At 47.6% G+C, this 26,859-nt stretch overlaps 1 pseudogene; it reads right to left on the bottom strand.

The window, feature by feature from the left end:
• Window positions 1–21,652: 21,652 nt before the first annotated feature.
• LOC123048139 (tau-cadinol synthase-like) lies at window positions 21,653–26,268 on the bottom strand (annotated as a pseudogene).
• Between the last annotated feature and the right edge of the window lie 591 nt (window positions 26,269–26,859).

Below are 26,859 nucleotides of genomic sequence, written 5' to 3'. Positions count from 1 at the left end.
CAGCTACCTAGATCAACCCCGTCGGCGCCCACAGTAATGCGTCACATTTATGTGATAGCATCTCTGTGGCCTTGACCCGAGTACAGGATCGGCAGCCAGTTACCCTGCACCCCGGTGATTAATCCCAGCCCCGGTGCTATATAAAGGCCACTTCGTGACCTTGCCGAGCACCCCTCACCTTTGTGCGCAGCGCCCACAGCCATTCCTTGCCATGTCGACCCCCAGCATTTATCTGAGAACCCCAGACGCAACCCCCGGCAGTTTTGTCAAATTATTGTGGGACTTTACCTGCAGTACTATGAGTGCCACCCGTCCACCCCAGTACGAGTTGCTCAAATCGAGGATCACTCCATCCACCTCGAAATATTGGGCAGTGGTGCACATCCCTCCCGCCTACCCAAACCAAGATCCCACGGAAGTCTCCTTCGTGGGGAAATCCATGCCGACTCCGCAGATGGCCATAGAAGCTGCTGCGTACGAGGCGCTCACTCGTCTTCGATTCGCAGTACCCTATGCCAGCGAGCGAGGATACTATTATTTTCCGAGTCGTGCAGCACCAGGAGAAGTTGCATCTTTTCCCAGTGGGCGCATTGAGAGAGATCCAGTACTGGCCAACCTTGCCCAGTACGTCATCGCTCACGAGCGTTTAACTCAGCGAGTAATGGGCTATCTCCAGAGCCTCGCTGATTTAAATCCTCGGATCGCTATTGGCAGACCTCTGAGGCCTGACCAAGAAGGGCGCATTCATCGGCTGGTCAACCCGCTTCCCCCGATAGAAGAGGAGTGTGCCCCAGTGCCAGAGGCGTTTTCTCAGGATCCTGTCTTTTTACCATTCTCCATGTAAACGCCTCCGATGTATTTATTGTCCCAGTACTTGTATTTATGTGTTGCAGCATGTTTGTAAAATCTTTGTGCAACGAATCCAGTTTTTCTTTAGTTCCTGTTGTGTGAGCAGTTTTACTGCGGTTAGATTTGTTTTTATTTTTCTCTCGCAACATGTTTTCGAGGAGATTTCCTTCCCCCGAGTTATTGCTGCGTATATATGCATTTTCTCGACACAGATTTTTATTCGCGCTACATCGTTACAGCAAACTCTCGACAGCCACCACTCGACCTCGAGCACTGTTACAAACCCTTGAGCACATTTTTTCGCCTATCCAACCACACTCGAGGACACCACAGTCTCAGTGAGAGAGATTTGTGAGCATTCATTCGAGCGCGAGCTGCCCCAGCACACCGACAGCAGTCAGCCCCGAGGCCGCGCCTAATCCACGTGATCGCCGCCACCGCGAAGAGCTAACACTCGAGCGGCAGCATCACGACGATCATCCAGGATCATCGCGCACAGGAGCACGGAGAACCCCGGCAGCACCGCCAAGCCTCCACACACCAGGACCACATACCAGTCCGGCATTGCCTCCGCCATTAGAGCCTCGGCTCGAGCTCCTGCCAGCAGCTATGGAGGAGAAGGAGAGGTAGAAGCGAGGCCAGGTGTGAGGAAGAAGAGAGGAGCACCGCGAGCGTTTTATAGCCCGAGATCGGTGTACGGTGGGCGAGGTCCACCAGCGCCACTCGTCGCTCGACCGCCGGTGTTCGGAGACCAGTCCGCGAGCAGTGCAGACAGCGCCCTGGCCCGCGAGGTGAGTGCACGCTGCACCGGCAGCTAGCACGCCGCGCACTACCACGGTACGGCCTCGATGCCCTACGAGCTAGGCATCGCCGGTGGAGGAAGCGCGGGAGAACGCGCGAGAGAGAAGAGAGAGCCAGAGGTAGGAGAAGAGGCCGACAGTGGGCCCTGGGCCCACCTGTCAGCCAAAGAGAGCACTGTGCTCTCGGGTACGACCAGCGTATTTTAGTAATTTAGAATTTATTCTAAATTACTGTATCCACGTAGAAATATCTCGTTTTCTTTAACCGTGGATTTTTCCACACTACACCAGTGTACCACACTGTGGTTTTACACCACTTATTGCCCTCTCACTGTAGCCGTTTTGTTTTTGTGCAATTGAAGGATTTCTTTGATAAAAACAAATATTTTCCAAAACAATTCTTGTTCAAAACAACTTTTAACAAATCTCGAGGACGAGATTTTTCTTAAGGGGGGTAGTGTTGTGACACCCCAAAATTTTGGCCTTGTTTTATTTATTAAAATGTTGCCAGGAAATAAAACTTTTCCATTTTTTTCAAGTTTTACCTTTTGTGATTTTGGATTTTTACCTCTAGTGGAGAAACTCTCAAAAAGTGTTGTTGGACTTGATTATTCTCTATAATAAAACAATTATTTCAGTGGATTCAAATTCTTCAAAATTTATTTTCTCAAAACTTTATTCTTATAAAATAATTTCTTTTGCATTTGGAGCCTATTTGCACTACAACCATTTGACAAATGCTTTTAAAAATTACACCAAAATTTGGGGATGTCATGCGATGTTTCCACATCACTTTTATGCAAAAATATCTTCTGGCCATTGGAGATTTTGAGCTCTACACCAACTTTTCCAATCTGGTCCAGTAGGCACTTTTGCACTGCAACCCATTTAAATATTTCTTTAAAAATTCTTCCAAGTGTTTGGAGATGACAGTGGATGCATACCTTTCATCTTCAAGCAAAAACCCAGTGTTGTCCTTTGAAAAATTTGAGAGGATCAGCCTCTTTTGCATTCTGGTCCAATTTGGTGATTTGTACTGCAACCTTATTTTTCCTTGCTCTAGTAACCCTGAGCTTTTTCCTACTTGTAGCCCTCCCTACCAAACTCTTAAGTCCAGGAGATTGGGCTCATTGGAGGCTTTGAAGTGCATGCTCTAAACCCTTTCTGTTTCTGTCCAAAACTGGAGTTTTGCAAAACTTGCACTATCAATTTTCTGTTTTTGCCAAACAAATCTTACCACCATCTCCTGCATCTAAGGAGACACTGATCTGGAGATTTTGGCCACTCCAAGAGTTGCCTAAGTGCATCTGGCATTCTGTCGAACACCTGGTGTGCACAGTCATTTTTGGCAAGCTCTCTGGTTTGCATTGTGGACTTGAACCCCTGACCTATCCACCTTGTCCACTGAGTGCCTTGCTACCCCTACCTCCATCCTGTGCAGTGCCAGCTCCACCCTCGAGCTCTAGAGCGCGCTGGCATTTCGTCGAGCAGGTGCCGTGCGTGCTCTGGGCGCGCCCAGAGCGCACGTTTTGCACGCGCGCGCACTACGCCGACACGCCGCACTGCCGCACTCGACGCGACCCGACCCTGGCCCCTCTGCATCGCTGAACCGCGCACTAGCCGCCCCCTGCTCCACGATCTCTGGCGCCCTGCTGCGCCGCTGGCCGCGCCCTTGGCGGCACGCCGGCGTCGGCAGCGGATTCCGCCGCGGACGGCGCCGCCCAAACCACCAGCGCACGCCAGCTGCCCCAGAGCACAGGCCGTGCTTATCCTCCCGCTCGTCGGAACGCGTTCGTCGCCGCCACGATGCCCTGCAACTACAGAAACGGCTGTCGCCGGCGATCTATCTTCTGCCACCGCGGAGCCAGCCTCGTCACGCTATAAAAGGGAACCCCGAGCCCCTCCGAGCACTCAGGCGACATCAGCACTCCCGTAGAGCTCCCAGTAGTAGATCGACCCGTAGTGGCCATCTTCCTCAACTCCGGCCAGCTCGGCCGCCGCCAAGCCCGGTGCGATTCGTCGCAAGCAGCCAGCTCTCCTCGCCCAACCAGCGCCACCAAGAACTTCCCCGTAGTCTCGCGGAGCTGCCCAGCTACCCAACTTCGGTCGGAGATCACCGGAACCCAAATGTCACTTCACCACCGTAGCTTTCCTCCGCCGCGGAGCTCGCCGCCGGCGGTTCCTGCCACCTCCGTCGACCCAACAACCACCAGAGGATCGCCTCGGTCTAGCCAACCCATCCCTGCCCGCAGATGCCCTCGAGAGCCGCCGTTCGTCGCGGCGACCGCCGGAGCCTCGCCACCGCTCGGGCATAGAGAAAGGAGGGAGAGGGAGACCAGTCAAACCTGACTAGTGGGCCCTCTGGACCCACTGTCAGTGGCCCGCGCGTCCCGCCCTCTCTGGTTAAGTGGTGGCGCAAAACCCGCGTGCGTTTCTCTGCTGCGTAAGCGTATCCCCTCGAAGCGTTTTCCTTTTTCTGGTTTTATTAAAAACAGAGTTTGACCAAACTTTGACTGGCTATAACTTTTAAAATAAAACTCCAAATGAGTTGATTCTTTTTCCTACCTCTCTCAAATTTCATCTAGTTTATTTTAAGATTTATTTCAAAAATATTTGAGACAACTTTTGGTACTGTGTTTGAAATATTTGTTATTTGTGTATTTTGCAAAATAGGATTTTTGGAGGAAAAGGAAAGCTTCCAAAAAGTGCATCCTTTGCATACTCTTGAAGGCAAGCATTTCTGAACTCTGGCATAATATTTTGTTGTGGTGTTTGGATACGATCACAACACCTTTTGTCTTGGAGTATGTGATAGCTTTATGTATCGATATAGTCTCGTGCATGAGTGCACTTTGGAGTTGTTTTGGGGTCAGCAATGGATACACTAATGATTTGGATCATCCTCGTGAGCTTCTCTTGCACACCGGTAGGAAGCCGGGAAAGTCGTGGTCTTGGGTAGACACGAGCTTGTCCCTAATCCCTCGTCGAGACGAGTATGCCCGGCATAGCATGGTGAGGCTCGAGGAGTGGTGATTTATTTCACTAGTGGTAATATTGTTGGTGGATACTTGGACCACCTGAGTCGGTTGTAGACCGAGTCTTGATCAATAGCTTCCTTCTTTGTCGGTACCACCACTTGTCCCTGCAGGGGACAGGGTATGGTTCAGTAGGTTGTCAACCCCTTTCCAAAGCACACACCGTACAGAGAGGCCGTGATGAGGGTCCCATGGCCATGGATTAAAGCCAGTCATCCGGTCCGGGGGCATGGGTGTTTCGGTTGTAGCCGAAGGGGATAGCTTCCCCAGTTTGCGCGCGGTATAAATTTTGTGATCCCATGCTACGTCGAGGTTGTAGCCTCCCCACTTAGAGTTTTGCTTGGCAGGTGTCGTGGGTGATTCCAGACACTGGTGAGTTAAGCTGGTGTGTGCAGGTCAGGCGTGTTTTCAATCAAAAGACCGTAGACGGAATTAGTCCCGAGGGACTGAGTAATCCCGTTACTCGTGGAAAATGGTACTCCCTCTGCAGAGGATATATCCTGTTGGATAGTCATGTTCTTGAGTAAGACCACAGTCTGAGTGAATCTCAGTAACGGTATTCGGATGGAGAACGATTTAATAGAACTCTGTAACGGTATTCGGATGGAGAACGATTTAATTAGAACTCTGTAACGGTATTCATGGAGAACGATTTAATAGAACTCTGTAACGGTATTCGGATGGAGACACGGTTAACTGGATTAGTAACGGTATTCGGATGGAGATACGGCTTGACTAAATTATCGGTTTTCGGATGGAGAAACGACTGTACTAAATATTGTTTATGATTATGGCACGCATGGATTGTGATCTTATTATTTTGGACTAACCATTATGTATTTATTGAGTATCCTGGGATGGTTCTACCTCCGGATATTCACTGTGATTATTCTCTTTAAGCCCTTTCTGTGTGTCGCTCAGACGCCCGACTGCGGCATGCTTGTTGTTCATTTATCTTTTATAAGCCCTTTATGTGGTGTTGCCCCGACGCCCGACTGCGGCATTATATTATTCTGCAGTTTTCCTCTAGAGGAGTCATTCAGACCCTCGTTTGGCACCAGTATTATTATTGTTGCATTTTCCTCTCGAGGAGTCATTCAGACCCTCGTTTGGCACCAGTATTTCTATTCTTGCAGTTTCCTCTCGAGGAGTCATTCAGACCTTTGGTTTGCACCCAGTATTTTACTTTGGATCTTTTTTAACCATATGTGGCATCTGGTTTTTCGTATATTTCTTGGCAACGTGTGATCTCATAATAATCCGGAGTATGTTTGATATATTATACCCGCGTTCTTAATGTTTGCGAGTACATTCAAACGTACTCACTGGCTTGTCCCTGGCTATTGTCTTGGCAGATTCCTTGCTTGGAGATAAGCATCGGGTGACAAACCTCGGAACCTACGTGTTGACGTTTGCAGCCTCGCGAAGATAGGAGTTATCCTGGTCAGCTGTTCTTGTGGGGAAATGGAGTCCCATAGACGCAGATGTACCAACCGCTTTCCCGCCTCACCACTAGAAACCAAATGTTGTACTCCTAGGCCAAATGGTCTTGTACTACATATTTTTTGTACTTGCTTGGAATTCTTGTATCAAGTTGGTACCTCATCAGCTAACAGTAATCCTGGGGCTGGTGAGCACACAGGCCGTTTTTCTGGGAATTTATATCCCAAAAATCCGGTCGTGACAGACTTGGTATCAGAGCCAGGCTGACCATTGGCTAATCCTATCTTAGCCAGGTCAATAAACCTAGGTTAACCAAACCACCAGACCTTAGCCTAACCCCGGTCAAGCTTCCCGCGTAAGATAGCCCCACAGTGACCCGACGCCCTTTCGGCGGACGGTGCCCAACCTATCAGCCTAGCCCGTCGATCACGCGCCAGTGACCGACACCCAACCAGTCTCTATCGCAAGCGTGCGGAGGAAGACTCCGTCCCCTTTCCCTATAAAAAGGGTACGCTAGTCTCAATCACAGCACAGCCTCTTTCCCCCAAACCAAGCCACGATGCCTGGTCCCATTGTTCACAATGAGACCACAGCGACCAACCTTGGAGGTTTTGTGACCGTGCTCGCAAACCTCACCCGCCGTGCCTATGCGTTAGAAGAGCCTCCTGAGTATGTTGTGTACCAGGGACCCATGTACGGTGAGAGCCGTCAGTACTGGGCCACTGTGCACATCTACGGTAGGGGTCTGTCGCCAGAACGCCCCTACAGGTTCACTGGAAGGACAACTTCCTTTGAGCCACAAGCCATCCAACTGGCAGCCCGCGAAGCTATAGTTCAACTCCGGCACTTGTCGCCCAGAGTTAACTGTCGCTCGTTCTACTACTACCCCAGTCGTGACGGGTATGGTAGGCCGCCCCAGGTTGCCAACGGAGACCACGAGACGGATCCTGCGCTGTTGCATCTGGTGCGCTATGTAAGCGCACTAGAGCAACTGTTCGATCAGGTCACTCTTGATCTGATCGCAGCTCGTGGAGAGCTGGTTCGCCGAGCCCCGGCGAGAAGAGAAGCGGAGCCCGACACCGACAACCCAGTCGTGCTGTTCGGACACCCGATCGATCCCTTGAGGTCTGCGCCAGCCCTCAACCAGAGCACTTTGGTGACCCCAGAAGCGCTTCGTCGCCTTTTGGAAACCCATTCCAACGGGATTTGGGCCAACAACCCCCGGATGGTCATCACCATTTCCCCGACCCTGCAGCACCTCAGCCTCAACCAGCAAATCCCGACGGTGAGAACCGTGGAGAAGCATCGGCGTCCGCAAGGCCAGCCCACTTAGACATTAACGAAGTAGACTAAGTCGCTCAAAGTTGTATCGAGCCTTAGTTTTCCTACGCTTTGTAATGTGTGGCCTTGTATCGCTTTTGTTGCATGCTGTCTGTTTGAGCGCTCTTATTTTTGGAGTAGTAGCTATGCATGTGTACGTTGGCGTACAGTTGCATTTTTATTTCGGGCGCAGCTACCAAGACCAACCCCGTCGGCACCCACAGTAATGCGTCACATTTATGTGATGTGTATATCTGTGGCTTTGACCCGAGTACAGGATCGGCAGCCAGTTACCCTTCACCCCGGTAGATATCCCAGCCCCGGTGCTATATAAAGGCCACTTCGTGACCTTGCCGAGCACCCCTCACCTTTGTGCGCAGCACTCACAGCCATTCCTTGCCATGTCGACCCCCAGTATTTATCTGAGAACCCCAGACGCAACCCCGGGCAGTTTTGTCAAATTATTGTGGGACTTTACCTGCAGTACTATGAGTGCCACCCGTCCACCCCAGTACGAGTTGCTCAAATCGAGGATCACCCCTTCCACCTCGAAATATTGGGCAGTGGTGCACATCCCTCCCGCCTACCCAAACCAAGACCCAACGGAAGTCTCCTTCGTGGGGAAATCCATGCCGACTCCGCATATGGCCATAGAAGCTGCTGCGTACGAGGCGCTCACTCGTCTTCGATTCGCAGTACCCTATGCCAGCGAGCGAGGATACTATTATTTTCCGAGTCGTGCAGCACCCGGAGAAGTTGCATCTTTTCCCGGTGGGCGCATTGAGAGAGATCCAGTACTGGCCAACCTTGCCCAGTACGTTATCGCTCAGGAGCGTTTAACTCAGCGAGTAATGGGTTATCTCCAGAGCCTCGCTGATTTAAATCCTCGGATCGCTATTGGCAGACCACTGAGGCCTGACCAAGAAGGGCGCATTCATCGACTGGTCAACCCGCTTCCCCCGATAGAAGAGGAGTGTGCCCCAGTGCCAGAGGCGTTTTCTCAGGACCCTGTCTTTTTACCGTTTTCCTTGTAAACGCCTCCGATGTATTTATTGTCCCAGTACTTGTATTTATGTGTTGCAGCATGTTCGTAAAAATTTTGTGCGACGGATCCGATTTTCTTTAGTTCCTGTTCTGTGAGCAGTTTTGCTGCTGTTAGTTTGGTTTTAATTATTTCTTTTCTCTCGCAACATGTTTTGAGGAGATTTCTTTCCCCGAGTTATTGCTGCGTATATATATTTTCACGACATAGATTTTTATTCGCGCAGCATCGTAACAGCAAACTCTCAGCAGCCACCACTCGACCTCGAGCACTATTACAAATCCTTGAGCACATTTTTGCGCCTATCTAACCACACTCGAGGACACCACAGTCTCAGTAAGAGAGATTTCTGAGTGTTCATTCGAGCGCGAGCTGCCCCAGCACACCGACAGCAGTCAGCCCCGATGCCGCGCCTAATCCACGTGATCGCCGCCACCGCGAAGAGCTAACACTCGAGCGGCAGCATCACGACGATCATCCAGGATCATCGCGCACAGGAGCACGGAGAACCCCAGCAGCACCGCCAAGCCTCCACACACCAGGACCACATACCAGTCCGGCATTGCCTCCGCCATTAGAGCCTCGGCTCGAGCTCCTGCTAGCAGCAATGGAGGAGAAGGAAGGAGGAGTAGGAACGAGGCCAGGTGTGAGGAAGAAGAGAGGAGCACCGCGATCGTTTTATAGCCCGAGATCGGTGTACGGTGGGCGAGGTCCACCAGCGCCACTCGTCGCTCGACCGCCGGTGTTCGGAGGCGAGTCCGCGAGCAGTGCCGACAGCGCCCTGGCCCGCGAGGTGAGTGCACGCTGCACCGGCAGCTAGCACGCCGCGCACTACCACGGTACGGCCTCGATGCCCTACGAGCTAGGCATCGCCGGTGGAGGAAGCGCGGGAGAACGCGCGAGAGAGAAGAGAGAGCCAGAGGTAGGAGAAGAGGCCGACAGTGGGCCCTGGGCCCACCTGTCAGCCAGAGAGAGCACTGTGCTCTCGGGTGCGACCAGCGTATTTTAGTAATTTAGAATTTATTCTAAATTACTGTATCCGCGTAGAAATATCTCGTTTTCCCTAACCGTGGATTTTTCCACACTACGCCAGTGTACCACACTGTGGTTTTACACCACTTATTGCCCTCTCACTGTAGCCGTTTTGTTTTTGTGCAATTGAAGGATTTCTTTGATAAAAACAAATTTATTTCAAAACAATTCTTGTTCAAAACAGCTTTTAACAAATCTCGAGGACGAGATTTTTCTTAAGGGGGGTAGTGTTGTGACACCCCAAAATTTTGGCCTTGTTTTATTTATTAAAATGTTGCCAGGAAATAAAACTTTTCCATTTTGTCAAGTTTTACCCTTTTGTGATTTTGGATTTTTACCTCTAGTGGGAAAAACCTTCAAAAGTATTGTTGGACTTGAATACTCTCTATAATAAAACAATTCTTTATCAGTGGATTTAAATTTGCAAGATTTATTTTCTCAAAGCTTTATTCTTTTAAAATGATTTCTTTTGCATTTGGAGCCTGTTTGCACTACAACCATTTGACAAATGCATTTAAAATTTCCACCAAAATTTGGGGATGTCATGTGATGTTTCCACATCACTTTTATGCAAAAATACCTTTTGGCCATTGGAGATTTTGAGCTCTACACCAACTTTTCCAATCTGGTCCAGTAGGCACTTTTGCACTACAACCCATTTAAATATTTCTTTAAAAATTCTTCCAAGTGTTTGGAGATGTCAGTGGATGCATACAATTCATCTTCAAGCAAAAACCCAGTGATGTTCTTTGAAAAATTTGAGTGATCAACCTCTTTTGCATTCTGACCCAATTTGGTGATTTGTACTGCAACCTTAGTTTTCTTTGCTCTAGTAACCCTGAGCTTTTTCCTACTTGTAGCCCTCCCTACCAAACTCTTAAGTCCAGGAGATTGGGCTCATTGGAGGCTTTGAAGTGCATGTCTAAACCCTTTTCTTTCTGCCCAAAACTGGAGTTTTGCAAACTTGCACTATCAACTTTCTGTTTTGCCAAACAACCTTACCACCATCTCCTGCATCTAAGGAGACACTGATCTGGAGATTTTGGCCACTCCAAGAGTTGCCTAAGTGATCTGGCATTCTGTCGAACACCTTGTGTGCACAGTCATTTTTGGCAAGCTCTCTGGTTTGCATTAGTGGACTTGAACCCCTGACCTATCCACCTTGTCCACTGAGTGCCTTGCTACCCCTACCTCCATCCTGTGCAGTGCCAGCTCCACCCTCGAGCTCTAGAGCGCGCTGGCATTTCGTCGAGCAGTGCCGTGCGTGCTCTGGGCGCGCCCAGAGCGCACGTTTTGCACGCGCGCGCACTACGCCGACACGCCGCACTGCCGCACTCGACGCGACCCGACCCTGGCCCCTCTGCATCGCTGAACCGCGCACTAGCCCCCCTGCTCCACGATCTCTGGCGCCCTGCTGCGCCGCTGGCCGCGCCCTTGGCGGCACGCCGGCGTCGGCAGCGGATTCCGCCGCGGACGGCGCCGCCCAAACCACCAGCGCACGCCAGCTGCCCCAGAGCACAGGCCGTGCTTATCCTCCCGCTCGTCGGAACGCGTTCGTCGCCGCCACGATGCCCTGCAACTACAGCAACGGCTGTCGCCGGCGATCTATCTTCTGCCACCGCGGAGCCAGCCTCGTCACGCTATAAAGGGAACCCCGAGCCCCTCCGAGCACTCAGGCGACATCAGCACTCCCCGTAGAGCTCCCACGCAGTAGATCGACCGTAGTGGCCATCTTCCTCAACTCCGGCCAGCTCGGCCGCCGCCAAGCCCGGTGCGATTCGTCGCAACCAGCCCTTTCGCCCAACCAGCGCCACCAGCTCCCCTAGTCCTTGCGGAGCTGCCCAGCTACCCAACTTCGATCGGAGACCACCGGAGCCAAAGTCACTTCACCACCGTAGCTTTCCTCCGCCGCGGAGCTCGCCGCCGGCGATTCCTTCCACCTCCGACGACCCACAACCACCCAGAGGACCGCCTCGGTCTAGCCGTTCCATCCCGCCCGCAGATGCCCTCGAGGAGCCGCCGTTCGTCGCCGGCGATCGCCGGAGCCCGCCCCGTCGGGCAGAGAAAGGAGGGAGAGGAGACGGTCAAACCTGACCAGTGGGCCCTCTGGACCCACTGTCAGTGACCCGCGCGCCGCCCTCTCTGTTTAAGTGGAGGCGCAAAACCCCGTGCGTTTCTCTGCTGCGAAAGCGTATTCCCTCGAAGCGTTTTCCTTTTTCTGGTTTTATTTAAAAACAGAGTTTGACCAAACTTTGACTGGCTATAACTTTTAAAATAAAACTCCAAATGAGTTGATTCTTTTTCCTACCTCTCTCAAATTTCATCTAGTTTATTTTAAGATTTATTTCAAAAATATTTGAGACAGGTTTTGGTACTGTGTTTGAAATATTTGTTATTTGTGTATTTTGCAAAATAGGATTTTTGGAGGAAAGGAAAGCTTCCAATAAGTGCATCCTTTGCATACTCTTGAAGGCAAGCATTTCTGAACTCTGGCATAATATTTTGTTGTGGTGTTTGATGCGATCACAACACCTTTTGACTTGGAGTATGTGATAGCTTTATGTATCGATATGGTCTCGTGCATGAGTGCACTTTGGAGTTGTTTTGTGGTCAGCAATGGATACACTAGTGATTTGGATCATCCTCGTGAGCTTCTCTTGCACACCGGTAGGAAGCCGGGAAAGTCGTGGTCTTGGGTAGACACGAGCTTGTCCCTAATCCCTCGTCGAGACGAGTATGCCCGGCATAGCATGGTGAGGCTCGAGGAGTGGTGATTTATTTCACTAATGGTAATATTGTTGGAGGATACTTGGACCACCTGAGTCGGTCGTAGATCGAGTCTTGATCAGTAGCTTCCTTATTTGTTGGTACCACCACTTGTCCCTGCAGGGACAGGGTATGGTTCAGTAAGTTGTCAACCCCTTACCAAAGCACACACCGTACAGAGAGGCCATAGTGGAAGATACCGGAGGCCTCCGGTAGGCATGCCACTTGGTCCGGGGGCATGGGTGTTTCCGGTTGGGACCGAGAGGGGGGGCACCCCTTAGAGCGCGCGAATAGAAATTTGATCCCATGCTACGTCGAGGTTGTAGCCTCCCCACTTAGAGTTTTGCTTGGCAGGTGTCGTGGGTGATTCCAGACACCGGTGAGTTAAGCTGGTGTGTGCAGGTCAGGCGTGTTTTCAATTAAAAGACCGTAGACGGAATTAGTCCCGATGGACTAAGTAAACCCGTTACTCGTGGGAAAATGGTACTCCCTCTGCAGAGGATATATCCTGTTGGATAGTCATGTTCTTGAGTAAAGACCCTACAGTCTGAGTGATCTGTAACGGTATTCGGATGGAGAACGATTTAACTAGAACTCAGTAACGGTATTCGGATGGAGAACGGCTAGATCTAGTAACGGTATTCGGATGAGATAACGGCTGACTAGAATTAACGGTTTTCGGATGGAGAAACGGACTGAACTAGATATTTGTTTATGATTGGTGGCAGATTGATGATTTTGATAACCATTACTATTATTTTTTATCCCTGGACTTACCATTTGATACTCACTGTATATTTATATTGAGTACCCTGGAGGTTTCTACCCTGATATTCCTGTGATTTCTCTTATAAGCCCTTTCTGTGGTGTCGCTCAGACGCCCGACTGCGGCATGCTTGTTGTTCATTTATCTTTTATAAGCCCTTTATGTGGTGTCGCCCGACGCCCGACTGCGGCATTATTATTTCTGCATTTTCCGCTCGAGGAGTCATTCAGACACTCGTTTGGCACCTAGTATTTTGTTTTGGTATATTTTTTTTAACTATAGGTGTGCATCTTGGTCTTCCGTATATTTCGTGACAGACGTGTGATCATCTAATTAATCTGGAGCATGTTTGATATATATTATACCCGTGTTCTTAAATGTTTGCGAGTACATTCAAACGTACTCACTGGCTTGTCCCTGGCTATTGTCTTGGCCAGATTCCTTGCTTGGGGATAAGCATCGTGGTGACAACCTCGGAACCCACGTGTTGACGTTTGCAGCCTCGCGAAGATAGGAGTTATCCTGGTCAGCTGTTCTTGTGGGAAATGGAGTCCCATAGACGCAGATGTATCCAACCGCTTCCGCCCTCAACCATTAGAAACCAAATGTTGTACTCCTAGGCCTAAATGGTCTTGTACTACATATTTTTTTACTTGCTTGGAACTTTTGTATCAAGTTGGTTCTTCTGGGAATTTATATCCTGAAAATCCAGTCGTGACAGATCATCTCGCTTCTCCCCACCAAGGATTTCTACGCATACAAGTCCTCTCAACTCGGTGGCGTTCGATATGGCGCACCGTGCCCCTCAATCTCGACTGTCGTCAGATTTCTGTCCTTCCTGAATTTGATCTCCTCAGAGCCATCCTCTCCTCTCACCAGCAGGGCCCTTTTCAGCGCCTCTGCATCTCGACACGCTACCTGCTGTCCATACCCTGCATGGTGGACGCTTGGCTGACATCCCCTGAATTCGGAAAACTCTAGCAGTTTGAGTTCTACCATTACCACGAAAGTTTCGTACCACGAACACACCAAGAATTTTTGCCCACACCACCATTGTCCATCTCGTGGTTTTCCTCCTCTCTCCACACCGCCACCTTCGCCCGGTGCCATCTACCACACGATCGGGTAGAAATGCTTCGACTCCCACTGCTAAAAAAACTTTTGCTTGTGGTGGTTTATCTGTCTGAGGCCTCACTGCACAGCATCATCGGCTTGTTGCGATGCTTTCAATCTTTGCAGATTTTATATATAGAGGTGATGATTTCATGCCCATTGAAAGTCCGTATATATTCTACTAGAATTAACCGTTCAGTTGTCGCTCTTTCACTACTAGGAAAAAGCTTATAGGCAGACGCTTACTAGTAGCGTGGGTTTATACCCCTCGCTACTGCTAGTTACTAGTAGCGTGGGTTTATAACGCCCGCTACTACTAAGTTGATAGTAGTAGCGCGGGTTTATAACCCTCACTACTACTAAGTGGTCTCTGCGTGGCCCCCCCCCCTCCCCGGGACATGCCATAGTAGTAGCGAGGGGTATAAACTCGCGCTACTACTAAGTTGATAGTAGTAGCGCGGGTTTATAACCCTCGCTACTACTAAGTGGTCTCTACCGTGCGCCACCTGGCACATGCCATAGTAGTAGCGAGGGGTATAAACCCGCGCTACTAGTATCGACCCACCAAGACATGTGTACACATAGCGTGTGGAGGCCCAAATACAAACCCACACTCTTCTGATTCCCCTTCTCCTCCCACCCGCAATTCCCTTCCACAGTCAACGCCACTGCCGGCCCCTCACCTTGGCGCCACTCACAAATCCGGCGACCTCCTCTCGCACTGCAGACCCCTTCCCTCCCCCTCCATCCTCCTTCTTCTCCGCTGTTGGAAGGAGAGGGAAACCAGCAGAGCGTCGTCCATGGCAGCCGCCAGATCCGCCATGGACGCAGCCACTTGCACCTCCTCGCCGGGTCAAGGGTCCCACGACAAGCAGCAGCAGGTCATCGGGCTTCATCTAGGATTTCGGACGTCGGCTCCAACTCCGCCGGCCACCGGTGAGTTCCTCCTCCTACAGCTCTCTATCTCTCTCTTCCTCTTTCTAATAATTTTCTCTTCTTTTGTAGCAGCAGTAGAAGAGAGGTAGTGCGGGCACAAGTTGGGTGGGGAAGCACCATCACCATGGACAACTTCATCCCCTCCAGGACCAGTAGCAGCCATGGATGGAGAGGACGATGACGCCCAGCAGAAGCAGCCACCATGGATGGAATTTTTTTTAATTCTCAATTAGTTAGTAGTAGCGCGGGGCCCTGACCCGCGCTACAACTAAGTAGTAGTAGCGCAGGTGGCAATCGCGCTACTGCTACTAGAAGTAGCAGTAGCACGGGTACCACCCGCGCTACTGCTGAAAGTTAGCTGTAGCGCCCTAGCAGTAGCGCATGCCCCCGCGCTACTACTAGGAAATTACCCACGCTACTACTAGGGTTTTCCCTAGTAGTGTTTCGACATACTCTTTTTTCAGACCTTAACTGTTTTCAATCTTCATGTCTACTTAGGCACTGCTACCACATGGAGAAAAATGTATAACCAATCGGTGGCGTAATAAGCACCAGGATTTTCTCAGTTCTCATGACATTCGTTTGAGGACAATACCGATGGATGGATATGCATCCAACCAGGCAAGCAGAAGCTTTGTAACATTCTTCCTGTTGACTGAGGCTTAAGTTTTTCCATGAGGCTTAAGTTTTTCGTCAAGAGATTTCTCACGGACGGACATGTTGAACAGCAAAATAAGAAGTTTCAGGTGGACAAATGGGCTTCTGAACGTGCTTGGCTTCTATTTACAACAACTTGTAGTCATCCTCCAATAATTTTTTTGCACAGGATGTTGATTTTATGGATCAGACCGATCCATTTGTTTGTGACTGCGAAAAAAAGTGGTTGGGTTAGATGTTATTACCATGTTCAATCTGGGTCTTGTCTAAATTTGATGAACAATTAATTCTTGGGCTTTTTGTACTGTTTGTAAGCTTCAGTTACATGTTGTTGCCCTCATACTACCCTCTGCCTGCCACTACACTGCCGCACCTTCCACTGCTCCGGTTCGTTCCCGTCTGAGGCCTCGCCGTCGTTCTCTGCCTTGGTTCGCTCGCAGTGCCCACCGCCATCTGGCGTTGTCAACATGGTCAACAATCGAGAGGAATCAGGAGATGACTGTATGTAGAGAGGCTGACAGTAGGGACCCACCAGGGTCATTGCATTACGCAAGCAGGTGCCTCGTTATTACTCCTACAAGCCAAAAAAATACTTCCTCCTAATTGTTTGACAACTACAATAGGTCCCACACCATTGTCAATGTAGTCAATAAATGAGAAAATTACACAACGAGTGGATAACACCAGTGACACAGCAGCACGCACAGTTGTTTTTTAGTTTTAGAGACGGAGCTCAACTGTGCGCTGTGCGGGGGCTGTGGCCCGTTAGCCCACGCTTACACTTTTATTTAAGCACATGACGAGCCTAGTTGATATCTGTTTTCTTTCTGAAAGTGGCTAGCCCAGTTCTTTTTTTTGGAGAATACCCAATCGAGGCCTACTTTCTTTTCTCAGCCCTGCTGGGCCACAAATCATTCAAGACGAGGAGGGATATGTAAGTAGTATGAAATGGGCTTCCCCAGAAAATGGTCTATAAGTTGTAAGAAATGGACTGTAAATTTTTAAACCAAAGCCAACTGGCAATTACATTAAAATATCGTTTTTTCTGGATTTCTCTACTCTTATAAAAAGCAGAGTTGGTGATGATGGTGTGCCTGCCATCCTGCAATATAGGCCGTCCGATCTATATCGAACGGATATGAAGGAAACTATGACAATTTACTCGCACTCCTCTCCACATTTGCAGGTAAGGCCTTCCCTCATTCATCCTTTTCTCCCACAAGATAAACTACTCATACAAATGCATCTTCATGTTCCGTGCAACGCACGGGCATCTTGCTAGTAAATATTTTAAATTTCATTCTTTTTTGGCAGAGAATTTTTTGAATTTTATTTTGATATAAATTTTTAAAAATTATTTTTAACGTGACTAGAAATTTCGTGATTAAAAGAGTTCAGACCCCACCGAAATATGAAAAATTTTGTTGAATTTTTTAGCAGTGCCCAGAATATATGGTCTGTAATGCTAATAAATAGAATATGGGCTTAAAAAATTGATGCGTACGCAAGGCTTTGTCAACTTAGTCAACACAGAGCAGTGACTGTTGGATGTCCATTCAACGGCCGCTGTGCTTCTTCAATCTCTGATCTTCCTGCTCCAGCCGCCCAAACCAGCGCCGGCGGGACTGCCTGCTCCCTCCTCCCGTGGCCAGCTGTGATGCCGCCAGGCCATCCCTCTACCCACCCGCACATCCTGTTATTTTCCGGTGATGTCAGCCTCAGCCCGCAGCCGACCAGTCAGCGCTCGTACTCCCCTTAGTGTGGGCATCCACTGCCGCGTCTTCCCTGCTCCGTGTCATTCCCTTCCTAGGCCTCGCCGTCGTCCACCGCCCTGGTGCTCTCGGTGCGGCGTGGTCAACGTGGTCAACGAACGAAATCAGAAGTGGACGGTACGTGGAGAGGCTGACAGCTGGGTCCACGGCCGCACACAAGGAAATGCCTCCTTATTAGGCGCAAAATAATGATTCCTCCACCTGACAGCCGGGACCCATCGGAATGGCCTCCGTATTTCGCAAAAAAAATGTCCCCCCCGCTGACAGCTCGGACCCGCTAGCTATATCTTCGCACGCAAGGAAGTGCCTCCTTATTACGCACAAAAAAAATGAATACTCCCCTGCTAGCTGGGACCCACCATAGTGTGAGGCTAACTTGTGGGCCTACTAAGTTGACGGGGATGGAGGGCTCTGTCAACTTAGTCAATATGAACGATTCTAGCTCCAGTGATCGTATGATGTCCATCCAACGGCCGTAGTGCTTCTTCAACCTCTGGTCTTCTTGCTCTAGCCGCCCAAACCAGCGCCGGTCGTGCCGCATGCTCCTACCTCCCGTGGCTGGCTGTGCTACCGCGGAGGCCTCACCACCCCCTACTATTCCCACCGCTTGCCAGGTGCTGCGGCGACGACAGCCTCACACCGCAGCCGAACCAGTGAACCCTCGTACTCCTCTTCGCGTAGGCATCCACTGCCACGTATTCCCCGGCTCCGCGTCGTCCCCTTCCTAGGCCTCGCCGTCGTCCACTGCCCTGGTGCTCTCGGCGCGGCGTGGTCAATGTGGTCAAGGAACGACTTCCATCGGAAGAGTACTATACATGGAGAGGCTGACAGCTGGGTCCACAGGCGCAGCAAGGAAGTGCCTCATTATTATGCGGAAAATAATGATTCCTCCACCTGACAGCAGGGACCCACCGGACGGGCCACAGTATTTTGCGAAAAAAATGTTTTCTCCTGACTGCTGGGACCCATCAGCTACATCTTCGCACACAAGGAAGTGCGTCCATATGACGGGCAAAAAAATGATTCGCCCCCTGACTGCTGGGACCCACTAGGTACATCTTCGCACGCAAGGAAGTGCTTGACAGTCGGGACCCACTTGGTTGAAGCGTACGTAGCGTTGTCATTCTGGTCGCGAACGTGTACGTACATACTGGTCGATCGGTCTGTCTGCAGGCTACAGAGATGAACCAGGGCCGTGTAAGGAAGGGCACGTGTCGTAGTAGAGGCGCGCACGTGTTGTAGTAGAGGCGCGCACGTAGCATATCACGCAATCCCGTTAATATCGTGTACACATACGTACAGCGGCCAGGGTGCAAGAAAGTAAATACGGCCACGTACGTACATATGGGCGGGGTCTCGAACGCCTACTCGTGCATACGTACAGCCAGAGCTCGTCTACATGGCTGGGTCGGAACGGAGAAACTGCATCGTCGTCGTGTTCATCGGGAGCCAACTGGCTTGGACGGAACAACCGATCGAAACGAGGCCTGGCGTACCGCAGAACGGAGGAAACGACCTTGTGTTCGACCGGCCACGGTCGAAACCGGATCCTGTTCATCGGGAGGGGTCTGGCGTACCGCAAAACGGAGGAAACGGACTTTTCTTGGACCTCCTACGGTCGAAACGGGGTCCTGTTGATCGGGAGGGTTGTGGCGTACCGCAAAACGGAGGAAACGGACTTGTGTTGGAGCGCTACGGTCGAAACGGGGGTCCTGTTCATCGGGAGGGGTGTGGCATACCGCAAAACAGGACTCCACGGGATACTGTTCATCTTCATCGTCTACTGCCTCCACAGGCTACTGTTCATCCACCGTCGACCTCCTCCAGCCTCCACCTGCGACTTTTCATCCATGGCGTCTCCCCTCCTGCCTCCACCAGCCACTGTTCATCCAGCCTCCACCGCTCCTCCACTGGCTACTATTCAACCAGCCCTCTCCACGTGGTCCTGTTCAACCACCCCTCCACGGGCTACTGTTCATCCAGCCCTCCATCGGCTACTGTTCAACCAGCCCTCCACGGGGTCCTGTTCCTCCACCCCCAATCGGCTCGATCGGGGTCCTGCTCATCCAGCGGCAACGGCCTCTACTATCACGGGGTCCTGTTCATCAACCTCCCCACCGGAAACTATTCATCCAACCCCCCCAACAATGCTCACTGTTCATCAAGAGGGAGGAGGTTCGATCGGCTTCAGTTAGCAGCAGTAGCGAAGGAATCGCTCGATCGGGTTCAATTAACAGTCATCGATCTATCGCTCAGGTTCAGTAACGCGTAGCCTGCAGTGCAATCGCTCGGGTTCAGTAGGCGAACGCCTCGCTCGGGTTCAGTTAGAGCCCAACGCCTCGCACCCACGCGCGTACGTGTACGAGAGAAACGCGCATCGCTCGGCCCCCCGACCACCCACCGTAACCGGGAACTCCTCGATATTTTCCTCGCCCTCGCTTATACCATGGTTTTTTCCGTCATGGACGGCCCAAAGAATGTCATGCAACTGCGTCTCCGGCCCGCCCAGGACGAAAAGCCGATTTTCTGTCTTGATTTTTTGTCAATGAAGTAGAAGTGTCATAAGCATGACAGGAAAAAATTTCGTTCGGCCCAAAATGTCACGGATGTGTCTTTTTTTTGTAGTTCTACTAGTTATGGACCCGTAGGTCTGTGGTAAACTACTCACGCATCATCGGAGAGGCAATGGTGTTGATGTAGAAGCTCTCCATGATCGAATCCCCTTCGACAGGACGCCGGAAAAGGCCCATAGATGGGATCTCATGGGTAGAGAAGGTTGCGGCAGTGGAAAAGTGGTTTCGTGGCTACCCTGGAATTTTTTGGATATTTGAGAATATATAGGAGGAAGATCTAGGTCAGGGGTCACCAAGGGGCCCACAAGGTCGGGGGTCGCGCCCTACGCCCCTGGGCGCGCCCTCCACCCTTGTGGCTGCCTCGTGGCTATTCTGACTTGCACTCCAAGTCTCCTGGGTGTCTTCTGGTCCAAGAAAAATCACTGCGAAATTTTTATTCTATTTGGACTCCGTTTGGTATTCCTTTTCTGCGAAACTCAAAAACAAGGAAAAAAACAGGAACTGACACCGGGCTCTAGGTTAATAGGTTAGTCCCAAAAATCATATAAATTTGCATATTAATGCATATAAAACATCCAAAACAAATAATATAATAGCATGGAACAATCAAAAATTATAGATATGTTGGAGACGTATCAGCGCTATTGGAGATGCGGGAAAAATATCCATCGGGAGATGGCGCTGTCGCTAACGCTAACGCTCGCAAGGCGGTTTTCCAGGCAATCCCACAAAATCCTTTTTTTCGTTGAGCTCATAACCTGGTTTGTGCGATTGACTCTGAGAGCGAGCGAGGGATCGTTCAAGCCGAAGAGGTTTGAGAATAACATGGATTATTATGGGACACATTTTGAATTCACCTCTTTCGGCGCTGTTCAGCATGACCGCCGTAAAGATTGTCTTGGCAAATCTTCTCCACCACTTTGACTGGTGCTAATTCCCGACGAGCCAATTAAAGAGTCACTGAACATGTCTAAGAAATTTGGGATAACTGTAAGCAGAAAGTTTGACCTTCAGCTGCTAGCTTTTCTACGGACACGCTCCAAAGCTATTTCGATATACATATGGAATGTATATAGTAATAATTATATAGAGGACCTTTATTGAACCAGAATGTTTTTGTTGCTCTGTAGTCTGTACATCTGTAGATGTTTGTATTGCTCTTGTTGGACTATCAGATTATTTTTCATATTATTCTGACTGACATTGGCTATGTCAAATAATATCTCTATGCAAAGGTTTGCATGTACCTCTATGTAAAAAAGTATGAACAAGCTTATCCATGATTAGTTAAGTTTGATATATGCACAACTCTTTCAATCTCTGACGAACTCAAACATACATCGATATGTTTATTCCTTTACATAAGATAAAGTTTGAGTCGAGATATAATTATAACCAAAATTATCACGCCGTAATAAAATGCACTACTACAACTTTCTTGCACTGTTGCATTTCACATATTATCAGTGAATCACATGCATGCTTATCAACATTTCCCTTTCTATGGTGAAAACTAGGGAACAAATACACGATGAATTGGGCCAAGGCTTACATATTCTTCAGGAAGAGCCTCTCAATAGTCCACTGCATATGTGCGCTGTGCGTGTATACATCATTTCTGTTACCATAGAAAAATGTTGTGCTAATCGCTAAGCTAATGAACTGCTGCAATGCAGGGAGAAGATGATTTTCAAAGCGAGCTTGGTTCAGAGTCTTCCATTCTTGTTCTATCAGGGCAACAATTTTGGTAATGGCCACTTCACTTGTCACGTTGTACTCATTGATGTAACACTCTACAGTGCTTGCCAGATCCCCCTTGCATTTTCTACGCTGTATGATAACATCAATAATCATCTTTATGTAAGTATGTATCAATTTAATAATCTTGCATCCACTCACAATGATAGTACAAACTTGGTAACTGAGCCCTGCCCCCTTTTCCATAGGTGCCCACACATTTTGATGTGTACAAATTTATAAAATATAGACCAATGAAGTTAAGGTAGCATCACAAAAATGACATTGCTGAAAAATAATTCTAAGTATAACCCATACTATGATTTTTTTTGTCAAATAAATCACATTTTAGCTGTCAAATTGTTGGTCAAAATTATATCTCAATATGCTTGAACTTGAGCTTCTTACATGTGTGGAAGGAGCAAGTAACATGTATGCAATTTTTTTTAAATATTATATATATACCTCAAATGCACCGATATCATTCATGAAACGGGAAATCTTCCCGACTGATATGACGACATCCGGAACACTAGCAGCCCATTTGAGTGCTGGCTTCATCATTGCATCACTCATTCCAGCCATCATACTCACACATATCGTTGGCACACCAATGTTCAGGCTAGTCAACTTGACCTGATCTACAAAGCTTGGCTTGTGGTTCCTGTGTGACCATTTCGCTTCTTGCAGGTAACCAGTCACGTTCTTTTGGACCTGCATGCAAACAAAGAGATGTAATCCCAAAATTAATGAGAGAGAGAGAGAGAGAGAGAGAGAGAGAGAGAGATGCACAACCCCACACACACAAAGAGAGAGAGTTATATGGGAATATCCAATTCTGAGCCAAGGCTCATCTGCACCTGCTCAATAAAAAATTCTTAACAAATTCAAAAAAATAAAAAAAAACAAATTTTTGTGGAAGGTAGATAATTTGGTGCGTGAGGTGCGCTCCAAATTTCATAGCATTTGGACATTTGAGTAGCTCTCAGCAAAAAAGACAAATTGGGTCAGAACAGTATGTGAACAGTACACTATTTAACAGACCACAAATTTGTCTTTTTTGCCGAGAGCTACTCAGATGTCCAAATGATTTCAAATTTGGAGCAGACATCATGCAATAAATTATCTACCATGCCAAAAAAAATTGGAATTTTTTGAATTTTTCTAGTATTTTGTTTGATTTTTTTATTGAGCGCAGGTGCAGATGATCCTGGGAGCCAAAACGCCTCACTTAGTTATATGTTTTTTTTACAAGACAGAAAAGGGTACATGAACTTACCGCTTTTTTCAGGTGTGCTATATCGTAGTTCGTATTGGTTGGCATTTCAGCCTCAATATTGTCAAATGTCCTCAGCATCTCCATATAGAACTTCTTCAAGTACTCCGGCAGGAGAAAAGCGGCGCTCTTATCCCATCTAGAAGGCCAATTCACAAAAACAATCTTAAAACAAGTTATCGTAGTTTGACAATTCTTTGTTTGCATGTTAACCTAACGTTTTATTTTTCTATACTCTTCGTCTTTCTTCAACACATTAAGAACCACTAGTTTCACTTTGCTCCATGAGGCAAATAGTGTAACATGACATCAAGATTTCATTATAGGTAATATATCTCATTCGTTACTGCATTTAGATTTTCTTTCATCCACCTCTTATTATGGCAACATATATGTTTGTGTTAATAAAATAATAATCTAATCATGCATCACATTTTCATTTGAAATTGCAATTGTAACCAGATTGTATGTACGAATGAGTGCTATTGTGTTAAGACTTATGAAAAATGCATGTCAACATCGGATTCAGCTTGTCCACCTCTGGATGCCGTAATTATCCAAAGAATAGTAATATGCTCCTGGGTTGAAGCATGATTTGTATACCATTTTTTTCTTGTTAGAATTGCACTCTTATGGTCACGGCAATGCAGGGTGTTCAATTACTTCTTCATAAGTACTAAAAATAGTTATTATCCAGTACACACATGTTCGTAATTACTTTATCACTTTAAACGTCATGGAAAAATCACGTTCGCACATATTTACTGACCGTGATTGCCAGTGATTCTAAGGACGTACTGATATGATATGGAATCGCTATCTTAGTGGAATATACATTAGAAGCACTGACAATTTGAGAGATAAAATGTAGAGCTAAATCAATCCCACCTTTGTATTGCTTCATGTAGCTTCCAACTGTCCTCTAGGGTGGCATGGTTATCATATATGTCATCTAATGTGGTAATTAGTACAATCATCTTTGTGATCATACTTCGAGGGAGCTCAAATTTTGTATCATAGTACAACACGGAGGCCCATGTGTAACCCTCCACCACACGATCGCGGATAAAGCTTAGCTCGATATATCGGAAAAAAATGTTTCCACCACCTGTGAATTACTTAAGCAATGTTATCTGAACTAGTACATATATAGTCCATGTAGAATATAACATCGCTAGCCCCATTAAGAGATAAAAGAACAATGGTCAATTATTATTAAAAGCATGTGCATTCTCACTACACCATGTATGTAATTATCCTACAATGCACAGAAACTAATGAAACACTGAAGCATCACGAACCATTAATGAATATGCATTCTCATATTAATCAAAAAAGGCAACCACGTAAACTCTTAATTTCAATGATGTTAAGTACTAGAAATGTAGTATTAACTAGACTTTTGGTTTTTTGTTTGTTTGAAGATGTAGTATGTGAGGGCAACCACCCGTGAATCATTACTGGGTTATATATTCTGTTTATATAAGAAAGATAAATAACATACCTGGTAATAACTTTGAGCTCCTTCGAGTGGACATTTTGCTGAAGGTTGAAATCCAATTTGGCAAGTTCCAGTAGCATCGGGTTATGCTCCTCTTGTTCGTACTCTTGGATATAATGTAGCATTTCCACCCTCTTATTTGTCCTTGGCATTGCTATGTGAAGGGCACGTTGGACTTGTTGAGCTAGTGGGGTCTTTAAAGTACCACTACATGATTCAAGATGATGCCTTCCCAAAGCTATGGCTTCTTCGAGTGCTGGCTCACCATGAATTAGAAGATGAGACGCATTGTATAGACATAATAGTGTCCTGGGTTCATTTGTTATATCCTTGATGAAGCTTCCATCTTCACTTTTGAATTGATTGAAAACATCTGTAAATCGATAAATAAATGTTGGTGTTCTCGTGACCACATTGTCAATGGAGCTTCAATTGTTGTAGACATGTCGTCCACATTATGAAATATTTTGCAAATAAGGTTACCAATCTAATCTTGATAACTCAATTTCTTAGCCAGTTAAAAATTTGCACATCATGATTTTTCTTTCATAATTTTTCGTAACCAACTATGTATAATAAGAAAAAATTGTTAGGAATATATATACCTGGAGATACCCAGTGTCCATGTTCCCTCAGCAAGCGAAACCGAAGGGCAACTGCATAGAGGTTGTAATTACTAAATTAACTCTTCAGGATTTGCCTCATAGCGGTGTCAATCTGGTCTTCAAAGTGGTGATCGATTCCGAGATGTTGTAGTGTATCCACTAAGGACATTTTTACCACTGTGTCATTGCTGGTTTTAAACAACATACATATGTCTTCCTTCAGTTCTTTTGCCCTAAGCGTCATCCACTGCTTGGATTTCTGCAATGCAAGCATTGAACATTTTTAATTAACCAAAAGGGACAAGGGTTAGCTAGGTAAGGAAAATGTCGCCAAAACCAAAAATAGTTGAAAAAATATAACAACTCGTATCTCCAGTGAAACAAAATGGACCAAAAGTACATGATTGTACAAAATAACCATATATCCTTTCACTGAGTCCAACTTTCCAACATGTGCCAACCAAAGGCTATTCACATGTATCTTCTAAGGGTGTCGGTCGTGGCCAGCATATTTAATTTCAAAAGCATGCATGTGGTTTCAAATTGCTTCCACTCAAGCATGGAGTTACACTAGACGATTTACTTATGACTATGAGTGTTGTTGATGATATACAAAGTAGATATCTGAATATGACAAATCTGTACCGCTGGGTATGTGAAATATAAAGTCTATAGACATATTCAGATACTATAAGAAGTGTCGACTAGTGAAGTACACACGATAAGCAACCGGTTGACATGGATCTCTAGAGGAGCACGGATGCTAATTAGAAATGTGTTCCTACTCGGGCCTGCAAGTAGTGGGTGCATGGTGTACATTTTGGCACCTCTTGGGCCGGCCCAGCATAGGCCGGGTAGTAGATACTAGTACAAAAATGCATAAAATAGTTACAAATAAATACCTTCGTGCATGGTGACATTTTGTGCCATAAATAGTTAGCTTTTATTATACCTGTAGCAGCGGTGGCTCATATCCAGCAAAGAAGTCGATCCATGGTGAGGGCTCGTAGCTGAACGCAGGAGTAGCAGCATTGCGGGACGCCATGGAAATTAACCGTTGCTTCTTTGTTTTCAAGAGTTAGCAGCTTGGGCTATAGATAGCTTTCTTTGGGGAGGAAGGAGAATGTGTGCGTGAGGCCTTTAAATAATGTCCACGCGATGGCAGGTCCATGCATATTTCTCATCGCCAGCAGCCGGCCGGCCGAACTATAAAGACGACCGCATGCACTACTAATCTACCTACCTTCAGGTTGATTATCCGGTAGTGCCTTTAGACCCACCCAATTGATGGGCATAAAATCGTGTATTTCCAGCGTGGAGAAATCTATTTTAGATTGCTATACTTGTGACTTGCACTGTTCCTTAGCCATTTTGTCCGTTTTTTACATGTCACATAGTATTGTCATGTTTATGTTCAGAATTTACATCCACATACTTCTAACCATCCTCTATATACATGAATCTTTTGTGTTCATTTATTTTGAAACTTGAAAGTATATCTTTTTTTTGGCGGTTCAGATGGACCTCAGATCAGAAAACTCCAGCCCTTTCTGGGTGTAGTTGTTCGTGATACATATACTTAATAGACAAAAACTAGTTGCCAAATTTACATTCAACTCGTGTCATAATCCAAAAT

This window comes from Triticum aestivum, chromosome 2D, assembly GCF_018294505.1.
Source record: "Triticum aestivum cultivar Chinese Spring chromosome 2D, IWGSC CS RefSeq v2.1, whole genome shotgun sequence".
NCBI classification, from domain to species: Eukaryota; Viridiplantae; Streptophyta; class Magnoliopsida; order Poales; family Poaceae; genus Triticum; species Triticum aestivum.
This window is presented reverse-complemented; position numbering and strand designations above follow the sequence as displayed.